Genomic DNA, 12,959 nt, shown 5'->3' with positions numbered 1-12,959 from the left:
GGAACACCAAGAGTCTCTATCTTAGGATCATTTGGGGCAGTGTCTTGCAGGAACTCCATGGTCATTACGTTTGTGGTAACTCCTGACATTAGTTTGAGAAGACAGAACATATGTTAATATGCTAACATATTAATATGTCAATATTGTTAACCTCATTCAAAATAATAAACAGATTGAAGAAGGTTCTGCTACCTGCCCAAGTTAACGTGGGTTCAAAACCAAGTCTTTCTGACTCAGACCCACGCATGTTCTTACCCACAGTGCTAAGCTAACCTCCCACTCTTTATCAAGTCTGTAGCATTTTGAAAATGACAGGATTATTTTAGATCCATGTGCATTTATTCTTCCTGTTTTGTCTGTTTTTCAGCCTTTTAAAAACTTGCTTGTTCAGTTTGTCTGAAAACTACTAATCCAAAATGGATAAAAGACCGCCATCAAGAGCGATGTCTGAAAACTAAAAAACGCCACCAGTTTGGAGTTACAAGGAAGAAGGTGGTTCCCAGTAACAGAGAAGAGTGGACATTTTGGACAGATCTCTGTTCTAAACACAACTGTTCTACAGAACTCACCCAGCAAAAAATCCATCTTTACATCTTACTGCTCAGAACCTGGTCATACGTATAGCTCCTTAATCAATGGCAAAAGCAATGGAACAATGGAATCTCCTGGGGAGTTTAAGACAATCCCAGCTTCTCTCTAAGAGCTGGAAATTGCTAACCAGACAAATCTGGTTTCTCTTAAGAGGATGAGGTGGGTGATAACAGCCCCATGGTCTACCACCAGCCTCCCTCCCCATGAGCTTGGTCCTTGATTTCTCATATCCATTTGGTTTTCACATAGAAGATACCAGAACTCTTAATGAGAGGGGAAGCTTTGAGTGACTACCAACTTCTACTAATTGTACCACTAAAGTTCTTGCCACAAATACTACAAATAGAACACAGGAAGTGTGGGTCTCCTTAGAAAGTCTCCTACCACTTACACATAGGACTCATACTCAATGCATCTCAAAGAAAGAATAAAGTCACCAGTTATAGAAACTTTTCTGAAGATTCCGTAGACATGGATACAAAGAAGTGGGAGACATTCAGCACATAGCTCTCTGACTCCAACAATTCTGCCTTGAACAACCCTTCAGATCTGTTCTGCTGACCACACATCCTCCACAAATATTGCCCTGATTAGTCTGCCCTTGCCATCAGCTTCCTCTGCCCACTCAACCAAGCAAAGGTTCAAGAGTAGTTCATGAATCTGAATATTTCCTCAAGCAAAGCAGCTAAAATTATCATCCAGTACTGTAGATGTCGATAAAGCAGGAGAGCCAGAGATAGAGGTAGATACTGAAGTAGCCGCTTCTCATAGGGAAGACTCAAAGGGGACAGTTGGCTGCTATGCCTTTGGATAGGCATCCATCTTGAAGTCACTCAAGAAACAACTAACATTTACAAATAAAAATCTTGTCCTTCTGGGATGAGAGAGAGAGAGAGAGAGAGAGAGAGAGAGAGAGAGAGACAGAGAGAGACAGAGAGAGAGAGAGACAGAGAGAGAGAGAGAGAGAGAGAGAGAGAGAGGAGGGGGAGAGAGAGAGAGAGAGAGCTAGATTACAAAACAGATAAGGTTCCGACCAACAAACGTAACAACCTGAGTTCAATACTTGGGTCTCACATAGTAGAAGAGAACTAAGTCCTACAAGTTGTCCTACACACACACACACACACACACACACACACACACACCCATCAATCAACTGATAGAAGTTTTTTCAATGCACCTAAAGCAAGAACAGAATAAAATAATTTGGGCTTGGCATATTCTATTTTTATTAGCTCTAATTTCAGTTGAAACTTTCTATCTGACTGTATAAATGCATACATGGATGTGAGTGCTAACTATCAAGACTGGCGGAACAGACCCAATACCTTAAACCTTATGAGACTCTGCTAAAGTGAAACCTGTGGTTTCTGCCTGATAAGGACAGCCAGTGGTTGGCATTATTCTAGAATCTCTCCTTGGAGGCTTGCTATGCTGCCCTTATCTCCAGTGAGATCTGGTCAGAACAAACAGTGTATAAAATTAATGAAGCGCTCAAGGACTCACTAGCAGGGTGTGCTGAGAGCTGATACAGGCAACTCACAAGGGGAGAGCAGTGGGCTACGTCCCCGGCACCCGGCCGCCCGCACGGCTAGCTTTACCCGAAATAATTACACGGAAACTGTATTCTTTTAAACACTGCTTGGCCCATTTCTATCTAGCCTCTTCTAGGCTAATTTTCACATATTAGCCCATTTCTAATCATCTGTGTTGCACCCCAAGGTGCGCTTACCGGGAAGATTCTAGCCTACGTTCATCCTGGGTCGGAGCTGAATCGTGTCTGCCCAGGAGAGCGGAGCATGGCATCTCTGTCTGAGGCGTCTTACCTCACTTCCTCTTCCTCCCAGCATTCTGTTCTGTTTACTCCACCCACCTATGTTCTAAGCTATGAGCCCAAGCAGTTTGTTTATTACTTAACTAATGAAATCAACAGATTGATATATGACACTCCCACATCACACTACGCTCCCAGAGCCAGGAATGTGGTTGCATGGCATCTGTGGGAGCACTGGCTGGGACGTTCTGAAAGTGAGCTCTCAAAGGCATCCCTCCTCCTTCCCCTGAGGTCAAGTGCTTGTATCCTGTGTTTCTGTTTTCTGCTGCTGTATGAAACACACACACATACACATAGAGACAGACCGACAGACACCAAAACATTACAACTTAAATAACAGACGATTTCTCCTGCCTGTGGGTTCTTCTGCTCTGTGCAATGTTGGCTGCTTCAACCATGCCATTTACACTCCATACGGAATTCAGTTAGAGCCCCACCTCCTTCCCACAGCCTTTCCTATCATCTGGTGTCTCCAGATCTGCCTTTTTCCTGTGCTCTCTCTCCAGTAGGATAACCTGGACTTCATGGTGGCATGGTAACTGGGCGCCAGCCAGGCTGTTCTAGCCAACAGGCAATGTACAACTGTGTACTCAGTCTGTACTTTATGTCCTGTCTGCTGATATCCGTTAGTCAAAAAATGTCATGTAGCAGTATAGAGAAGACTTCACAAGAGGCTCCCTGGGGCTCCACTCTACTTGTCTATTATAACCTTCGAGCACTAATGTCTTTACTTAGCCCTCTGGGGAGTAAAACAAGAAAACCCACAGTCTAAAGACTCTTCAACTGGGGAGAAGTTTGATGACAGACAATGAACATTGATTTAAACTAAAATTGATCTTAGCTGCCAGGCATGGTGGTGCACACCTTTAAACCCAGCACCCAGGAGGCAGAGACAGGTAGCTCTCTGCAGATTTCAGACCTGACTGATCTAATAGCAAGTTCCTGGTCAATTTGGGCTACTTGAGGACCTATTTCACGCAAGAACAAATAAACAAAATCCTTGCACTCAAATCCTGGCTCTGAATTTTAGAGCATGTTGGGCCATTTCTTTGGACTTCCGTTTTCTGATTTGTAAATCAGGAACACTAAAAGCCTCAGAATAACTAAAAACCTCACAAAGCCTAGTGCCTACTGTGTGTTCCACATGCACTATGATAAGCTTAAAGAACGGAACAACTTTTGCCTGGACAATGAAGACTGTCCAGACAATCTTTTTTTTTAATTTATTTATTTATTAAAGATTTCTGTCTCTTCCCCGCCACCACCTCCCATTTCCCACCTCCTCCCCCAATTAAGTTCCCCCCCCCCTCAGCCCGAAAAGCAATCAGGGTTCCTTGTCCTGTGAGAAGTCCAAGGAACCCCCACCTCCATCCAGGTCTAGTAAGTTGAGCATCCAAACTGCCTAGGCTCCCACAAAGCCAGTGCGTGCAGTAGGATCAGAAACCCATTGCCATTATTCTTGAGTTCTCAGTAGTCCTCATTGTCCGCTATGTTCAGAGAGTCCAGTTTTATACCAGGCTTTTCCAGACCCAGGCCAGCTGGTCTTGGTGAGTTCCCAGTAGAACATCCCCATTGTCTCAGTGTGTGGGTGCACCCCTTGCGGTCCTGAGTTCCTTGCTTGTGCTCTCTCTCCTTCTGCTCCTGATTTGGACCTTGAGATTTCAGTCCTGTGCTCCAACGTGGGTCTCTGTCTCTGTCTCCTTTCATCGCTTGCTGAAGGTTAATATTCAGGAGGATGCCTATATGTTTTTCTTTGGGTTCTCCTTATTTACCTTCTCTAGGATCACTAATTATAGGCTCAATGTCCTTGGTTTATGGCTAGAAACCAAATATGAGTGAGTACATCCTATGTTCCTCTTTTTGGGTCTGGCTTACCTCACTCAGGATAGTGTTTTCTATTTCCATCCATTTGCATGCAAAATTCAAGAAGTCCTTGTTTTTTATTGCTGAGTAGTACCCTAATATGTATATATTCCATACTTTCTTCATCCATTCTTTCATTGAAGGGCATCTAGGTTGTTTCCAGGTTCTGGCTATCACAAACAATGCTGCTATGAACATCGTAAAGCATATACTTTTGTTGTATGATAAGGCCTCTCTTGGGTATATTCCCAAGAGTGGTATTGCTGGGTCCAGGGGTAAGTTGATCCCGAATTTCCTGAGAAACCGTCATACTGCTTTCCAAAGTGGTTGCACAAGTTTGCATTCCCACCAGCAATGGATGAGTGTACCTCTTTCTCCACAACCTCTCCAACAAAGGCTATCATTGGTGTTTTTTATTTTAGCCATTCTGACAAGTGTAAGATGGTATCTTAAAGTTGTCTTGATTTGCATTTCCCTGATCGCTAAGGAAGTTGAGCATGACCTTAAGTGTCTTTCGGCCATTTGAAGTTCTTCTGTTGAGAATTCTCTGTTCAGCTCAATGCCCCATTTTATAATTGGGTTGATTAGCCTTTTACGGTCTAGTTTCTTGAGATCTTTATATATTTTGGAGATCAGACCTTTGTCAGTTGCGGGGTTGGTGAAGATCTTCTCCCAGTTAGTGGGTTGCCTTTGTGTCTTAGCGACAGTGTCCTTTGCTTTACAGAAGCTTCTCAGTCTCAGGAGGTCCCATTTATTCAATGAGGTCCTTAATGTGTCCAGACAATCTTGACACCTGCTCAAGGTATTCATTAGCTATTAAAAACTGTTTTTGTTGTTGTCTGTATGTTTGTGGGGTTGCTTTTGTTTGGGGGTGGAGTTGTTTTGTCTTTTAGTATGCACCTTAGTGATATTCCAGGAACAGGAAAATTAAACAACAGCATCAGCACACATACCTGTAATCCCAGCACTGTAATAAGGGTCCAGGCTCAAGGCCGTCTTCAGCTATATGACACAGAGACCAGTATCCTGGGCTATGTAAGAACCTGTCTTATGTTGTTCAGGTGCTTTGAACTTCTTATGGTATGCCACAGAGTCAGAAAGGCAAACACTAAACACTGTCTCTTATTTGCAGATCCTAGCTCCAAATCTTTAGATGTGAGCATACAACCTGGAGTAATTGCACAACCAGGAAAGTAAAGAGGGGTTGTGGGGAGAGAAGATGCCCTAGAGAAAGCAGTAGGACACAGGCACTATAAGGGGTAAATGGGGGAGTGGGCTGTAGCTGAGGAGGGAGAAGGAGGGAAACAAAGAAGGAAAGAAAGGAGGGACAACTCTAAGGATTTCAGAAAATGCCATAAGGAAAAATAGTGTGTGTGTGTGTGTGTGTGTGTGTGTGTGTGTGTGTAATAATTAAAGAAAAACAGGTGATGAATTTGAAGGGAACAAAAGAGGAGTTGGAGAGTAGAAATGACATAAATATTGTACTTATGTATGAGATACTCAAAAAATAAAATTTAAAAACTGAATTTGCGTTTCAGAATCCTTTCATGGAAAAAGGCTGTAGAAGATCTTGCTTTTGATTTGATTTACTGAAGACAAGACCCAGCAAAAGGAGTACACTCTGGTTGGGCACCCTGGATCCCAGAGCAGACTCTAGGAGCCAGGTCTACTGGAAATGTTCTTTGTCCTTCCCACAGGATTAATTAGGCCCCAGAAGGGCTCTGTGACAAACAGGAAACACAAAGTCCTTTTATCAGAGAAGAAACAAAACAAAGCCCAGAAGCTGCTTGAAGTAGCATTGGTAGAAACCTTGGACCCCACCTCCAACCTCCCCAGAGCCTTCTAGCCCACCACACATGTGCAGGCGTGCACACAAACCCTCACAGCCACTAACGGCTTAGAACAGAGGATGTTGGGTTTCCATCCTGAGGCGGGCAAGCCTACTTCACTTTCCTCTAGACAGCACCCTGGTTTGTCTGCACTTTGCCGCATAGCTCAGGACACAAGCTTATGAAATGAACGATGCTTGTCAAAGAGGAACATCTCTCCTCTACTCAGATGGTATTTCTTGCTCCTCGCAAGCTCACCATTAGGACCACAAAGAAATAACGAGCAAATTCCCAAAATGCACTGCTTTCAGCCACCAAGTTGCTTCATAAGTGGGGATGAGTCACCCCAAGCCAGGAAATCACCTCACTCCTATGTAGGAAGCATGCAGTAGCCCTCTGGCAGGCAAACCAGAGAGACCCGTGGGTGTGGAATCAGTTTTTAAAAAAACCTTCCTAGTTTGGTGGTGGGTTTTGCTGTTGTTGTTGTTGTTGTTGTTGTTTTTATTGAAATAACACATAATTAATCATTTCTACATGTTCATGTCTTTATGGTGCAATTCTGTGGCGGTTCATGTTTTGTGATGTATGACCATCAACTTATCCAGTTTCAAGTTTTTTCACATCCTCATAAAAACATCCTGTACCTGGATGGGAGGTGGTGGCACACGCCTTTAATCCCAGCACTCAGAAGGCAGAAGCAAGCTGATCTTTGTGAGTTCATGGCCAGCCTGGTCTACAAAGCAAATTCCAGGGCTACACAGAGAAACCCTGTCTTGAAGAAAACAAAAGGGATCCTTTGCCCATTAAATAGTCACTCCTCATTTCCCCTGACCTTATCGCCAACAACCACTAAGCTGCTCTCTTTCAGTAGGGACTTTTCTATTCAGGATATTCTGGATGTACCAAGGGCTAGGCCATGGATTGGTCAGTAAAGTGCTTGCTTTGTAAGGATGATGATCCACGTTTAGTCACCAGAACCCATATAAAAATTCTGGGCGGGCATCGGTTACAGGGAAAGCTATGTATTATAAGCATGAATTATGGGCTTTTCATCAACCACATGACATAGAATCTCTACACTCTTACTGTGGTCTTCTTCCCTGTAAAGTTTTTTCACTTGTATTGGTTTAATAAAATGCTGATTAGCCAGTAGCCAGGCAGGAAGTATTGGTGGAGTGATCAGAATAGGAGAATTCTGGGAAAAAGAAAGGCTTAGTCTGCAGTCATTACACAGACACAGAGGAAGCAAGATGAGAACACCTCACTAATAAAAGATGGCTAGCACAGACAAGTTAGTTTGAAATGTAAGAGTTAGTTAATAAGAAGCCTGAGCTAATAAGCCAACCAGTTTATAATTAATGTAGGCCTCTGTGCTTCTTTGGGACTGAACAGTTGTTGGACCTCTGTCAACACCCTCTCTCTGAAACCTGTAAAAGAAGAGCCTTCATATTGCTTTGTAGGCCTGAGTTCTCTGCAGAACTCCCGGCGTGCTGTCTTTCTATGGTGTTAAGAACTCGTGCAATGAAGCTCTCATCCAAAAGGACAGTCTTAGACCTTACAGTAAATAGTAAGCACATTGCTGCTGCGGACAGTTATGGCTCAGTCCCACTAGGAATCTTACGTTAGACTGTGTGATATGCAACTTAGAGCCAACCTTCATCAAGAAACAAAACAAGGCCGGGCGGTGGTGGCGCACGCCTTTAATCCCAGCACTCGGGAGGCAGAGGCAGGCGGATCTCTGTGAGTTCGAGGCCAGTCTGGTCTACAAGAGCTAGTTCCAGGACAGGAACCAAAAGCTACGGAGAAACCCTGTCTCGAAAAATCAAAAAAAAAAAAGAAAAGAAAAGAAAAGAAACAAAACAAGACTCTCTATGCATCAACTCCCGAACCCTTAAGAGTTGTTTCTAGGGATATTAAATTCCACAGCATTTCAGGCATAACATACTTATGAGGCCAGAAAAAAAGCTTTAAGCAGAATAGTGCACATAAGAAGCAGTTACTGGTAACTGACTTCTTAATGCCTTGATACATCTGCCCACCACAAACCCCTTCACACAATGGGCCAGATAATTTTGTTGTTTTGAGTTTATCTGAGGAGAGTGTGATGTGGAACAAGCCACGGGGGAGGGGAAGGCCTTTATTCATCAGCTCTTTTCTCAGTCACATATCCCAGGGGCTGGAGATTCAATAACTCAGAACTTGTTGTGTGTTTTTTTTTAATCAGAGGAGCAAGTTCTAGGATGTTCAATGGCGTATGAGATGGTGATCTCTGGTAAGAAGACTGTGCTGCACAAAAGAGCTGGATAACTTTAGCAAGACCACCTGTGGGTGATTTCCCCAATAAAACACTCTCTGGAGAGGACACCTCCCTCCTTTTCCTGGGCAACACTCTTTCTGCTCTTAGAAGATAGAGGAGCTCTCATAAAAATCCTTTTCCCCACCCAAGAAACTCCTTAGCAGTTGCTACAGGTTCTGGTTGTACCCCATCCACACTCCTCCTGGCTAGAAGAAAGGCACTGGGGGAAAAGTGTGTCCCGTCATCCAAGGACTTCACCAAACAGATGATTGGCATTTACTATGTGTGTTAAATTTTACAACTGTGAAGGTTACTGCCATTGTGTTGGATACAAATAGGTACAAAGGGAATGTCCATTTCCCTTGCCTTAATAGCTTTTGAAACATTCTCTTGGAACTGATTTAATTTCTCAGATCTTCTCCGAACCCAACTTGAAATGAGACAAATGGAAGAAATTAAATACACTAATCCTGTGAATATGAAAACGCAGCTCTTACTAGCCCCATTTTTAGCTGGGCATCCAGTTAGGCCATGGGGTAGCACAGTAGTTAGGAGCGTGGGTTTTGAAATCGGGATCAGAATTCTGAAACTCCTTTCTGATAAAGTCCTCTTTTTCCATATTATACTAAAATTGAGCCCTATCTTTTGTCCACACTATAAAACCTTATTTCCTTCTGTGATAGTCCTTCTATATAGTATGCCTTAATATTCATTAACAAGTATCATAAGCATTTTTTCTTTAGTGTGTAATATATTTGAATATGGATATTTTAAGTGACATGGAAAGCAATAAAATATCACCTTACTGATCTGCTGTGTGTAATGTGTTTAGAAAGTTTCTGTAGCAGAAAACACTAAAAATTACTTGGCTACATGGGAAATACAAAAAAAGTGCTATCTTTACTTTTTCTGACCTAGATCTCTTATTTTGTAGAGCGATGTTTGATATATACAACTTTTTACTGTTGTTATTGAGCTATATGTTTTTCTCTGCTCCACTCCCCTCCCTGCCTCTCCCCTCTCCTTCAACCCCCTCCCATGGTCCTTATATTCCCAATTTACTCAGGAGATCTTGTCGTTTCCTATATCCCATGTAGATTAGATCCATGTCTGTCTCTCTTAAGGTCCTCATTATTGTCTAGGTTCTCTGGGATTATGAATTGTAGGCTGGTTTTTCTTTGCTTTATGTCTAAAAGCCACTTATAAGTGAGTACATGTAATATTTGTATTTCTGGGTCTGGATTACCTCACTCAATTTGATGTTTTCTAGATTCATCCATTTGCCCTCAAATTTCATGATGTCATTATCTTTTTCTGCTATATACTAATCCATTGTGTAAATGTACCACATCTTCTTTATCCATTCTTCAGTCAAGGAGCATTTAGGTTGTTTACAGGTTCTGGCTAAGGCAAACAATGCTGCTGTGAAAATAGTTGAGCATATGTCCTTGCAATACAATTGAGCATCCTTTGGATATATACCCCAAAGTGCTATTTCTGGGTCTTGAGGAAGGTTGCTTCCTAATTTTCTGAGAAAATGCCATGCTGGTTTCCAAAGTGGCTGTACCAGCTTGCACTCCTACCAGTAATGCAGAAGAGTTTCCTTTACCCCACCTCCTCTCTAGCATAAGTTGTCATCGGCGTTTTTTATCTTGGCCATTCTTACAGGTGTAAGATGGAATCTCAGAGTTGTTTTGATTTGCATTTCTCTTGTGGCTAATGATGTTAAGCATTTCCTTAAGTGTATTTCAACCATTTTAGATTCCTCCTGTTGAAAGTTCTTTGTTTAGGTCTGTACCCCCATTTTTATTGGATTATTTGTACTTTTGGTGGCTAATTTCTTGAGTTCTTTGTATATTTTGGGAATCAGCCCTCTGTCCAATGTGGGGTTGGTGAAGATATTTTTCCATTCTGTAGACTACCATTTTATCTTGTTGACCATGTCCTTTGCTTTCCAGAAGGTTCTAAGTGTCAGGAGGTCCCATTTATTAATGGTTTCTCTCTGTGCTACTGGGGTTATATTTAGGAAGTGGTTTCCTGTGCCACTCCCCTCCAAAGTGTTCAAGGGTACTTCCACTTTCTCTTCTATGAGGCTCAATGTGGTTGGCTTTATGCTGAAATCTTTGATCCATTTGGATTTGAGTTTTATGTATGGCAATAGATATGTATCTATTTTCATTCTTTTACATGTTGATAACCAGTTATGCCAGGACAATTTGTTAAAAAAAAATTTCTTTTTTCATTTTATATTTTTGGGTTCTTTGTCAAAAATCGGGTGTTTGTAGGTGTGTGGGTTGATATCTGGGTCTTTGATTCTGTTCCATTGGTCCACCTGTCTGTTTTTATGCCAATACCAGGCTGTTTCTGGTACTGTAGCTCTGTAGTAGAGTTTGAAGTCAGGGATTGTAATGCCTCCAGAAGTTCTTTTATTGTACAGGATTGTTTTGGCTATCCTGGGTTTTTTGTATTTCCAAATGAAGTTGAGTACCATTCTTTTGAGTTCTGTGATGAATTTTGCTGGGATTTTAATGGGCATTGCATTGAATCTGTAGATTGCTTTTGGTAAGACTACCATTTTTTTTACTATGCTAATTCTACCTACCCAAGAGCATTGGAGATCTTTACACTTTCGGGTGTCTTCTTCAATTTCTTTCTTCAAAGATTTAAATTTCTTGTCATACAAGTCTTCCACTTGTTTGATTAGAGTTCCTCTGAGATATTTTATGCTATTTGTGGCTGATGTGAAGGGTGATGTTTCTCTAATTTATTTTCTCAGCTCATTTATCTTCTGTGTAAAGGAGGGTTACTGATTTTTTTTTTTTGAGTTAATCTTTTATCCTGCTACATTACTGAAAGTTTTATGAGTTGCAGAAGTTCCTTGGTAGAATTTTTGGGGTCGCTTATGTAAACTATCATTTCATCAGCAAATAGTGAGAGTTTGACTTCTTCTTTTCTGATTTGTATCCCCTTGATTTCCCTTTGGTGTCTTATTGCTCTAGCTAGGACCTCAAGAACTATACTGAATAGATATGGAGAGAGTGGACAACCTTGTCTTGTTCCTGATTTCAGTGGGATCACAGGGAGTTTCTCCCCATTTAGTTTGATGCTGGCTGTTGGCTTGCTCTATATTGCCTTTATTGTGTTTAGGTAGGTTCCTTGTAGCCCTGCTCTCTCCAAGACCTTTATCGTGAAGGGATGTTGTATTTTGTAAAAAGCTTTTTCAGCAAGGAGATGATTATGTGGTTTTTATTTTTCAGTTTGTTTATATAATGGATTACATTGACAGATTTTCGTATGTTGAACTATCCCTGCATTTCTGGGATGAAGCTGACTTGATCATGGTGGATGATGGTTCTCATGTGTTCTTAGATTCAATTTGCCAGTATTTTATTTAGTATTTTTGCACCAATGTTCATGAGTCATAAGATTGGTCTGTAATTCTTTCTTAGAAATTTCTCTCTGTGGTTTGGGTATCAGGGTAATCGTAGCCTCATAAAAAGTGTTTGGCAATGTTCCTTCTGTTTCTATTGTGTGGAACAACTTGAGGAGTAATGTTATTAGTTCTTCTTTGAAAGTCTCATAGAATTCTATGCTCAAACCATCTGGTCCTGGGCTTTTTTGGTTGGGAGACCTTTGATGACTGTTTTTATTTCTTCAGCAATTATAGGTCCATTTAATGTGCTTATCTGGTCTTGATTTAATTTTGGTAAGTGATATTTACCCAGAAAATTGTCCATTTCCTTTAAGTTTTTCCAATTTTGTGGAGTACAGGTTTTTGAAATATGACAAAATAATTCTCTGGATTTCCTCCATGTCTGTTGATATGTCCCCCTTTTCATTTCTGATTTTGTTAATTTGGACATTCTTTCTCTGCCTTTTGGTTAGTTTGGATAAAGGTTTGTCTATTTTGTTGATTTTCTCAAAGAACCAACTCTTGTCTCGTTGATTCTTTGTAGTTTTTATTTTGTTGATTTCAGCTCTCAATTTGATTATTTCCTGCCCTCTTGTCCTCCTGGGTGAGTTTGCTTCTTTTTGTTCTAAAGTTTTCAAATGTTCTGTTAATTTGCTAGTGTGGAATTTTTTCAGCTTTTTTTATGTAGGCATTGAGTGCTATGAACTTTCCTTTTAACATTGCTTTCAATGTGTCCCATAAATTTGGGTATGTTGTGTGGTCATTTTCATTGAATTTTAGGAAGTCTTTAATTTCTTCCTTTATTTCTTTCTTGACCCATTAATGATTCAGGTGAGCACTATTCAATTTCCATGTGTTTGTGGGCTTTCTGGAATTATTATTGCTGTTGACTTCTAGTTTTAAGCCATGATGATCTGATAAGGTACATTGGGTTATTCCAATTTTTTTGTATGTGTTGAGGTTTGTTTTGTTACCTAGTATATGGTCAGTTTTTGAGAAGGTTCCATGAGGTGCTGAGAAGAAGGTACATTTTTTTCTGTTTGGATGGAATATTCTGTAGATGTCTGCTAGGTCCATTTGAGTCATAACATCTGTTAGTTCCCTTATTTCTCTGTTCATTTTTTGTCTGGATGA

Source organism: Microtus oregoni, unplaced genomic scaffold (assembly GCF_018167655.1).
Source record: "Microtus oregoni isolate MIOR12 unplaced genomic scaffold, Mior012 000062F_ref0000492, whole genome shotgun sequence".
Lineage (NCBI taxonomy): Eukaryota > Metazoa > Chordata > Mammalia > Rodentia > Cricetidae > Microtus > Microtus oregoni.
The sequence above is the reverse complement of the archived record's forward strand: the minus strand, read 5'-3'. Positions refer to the sequence as shown.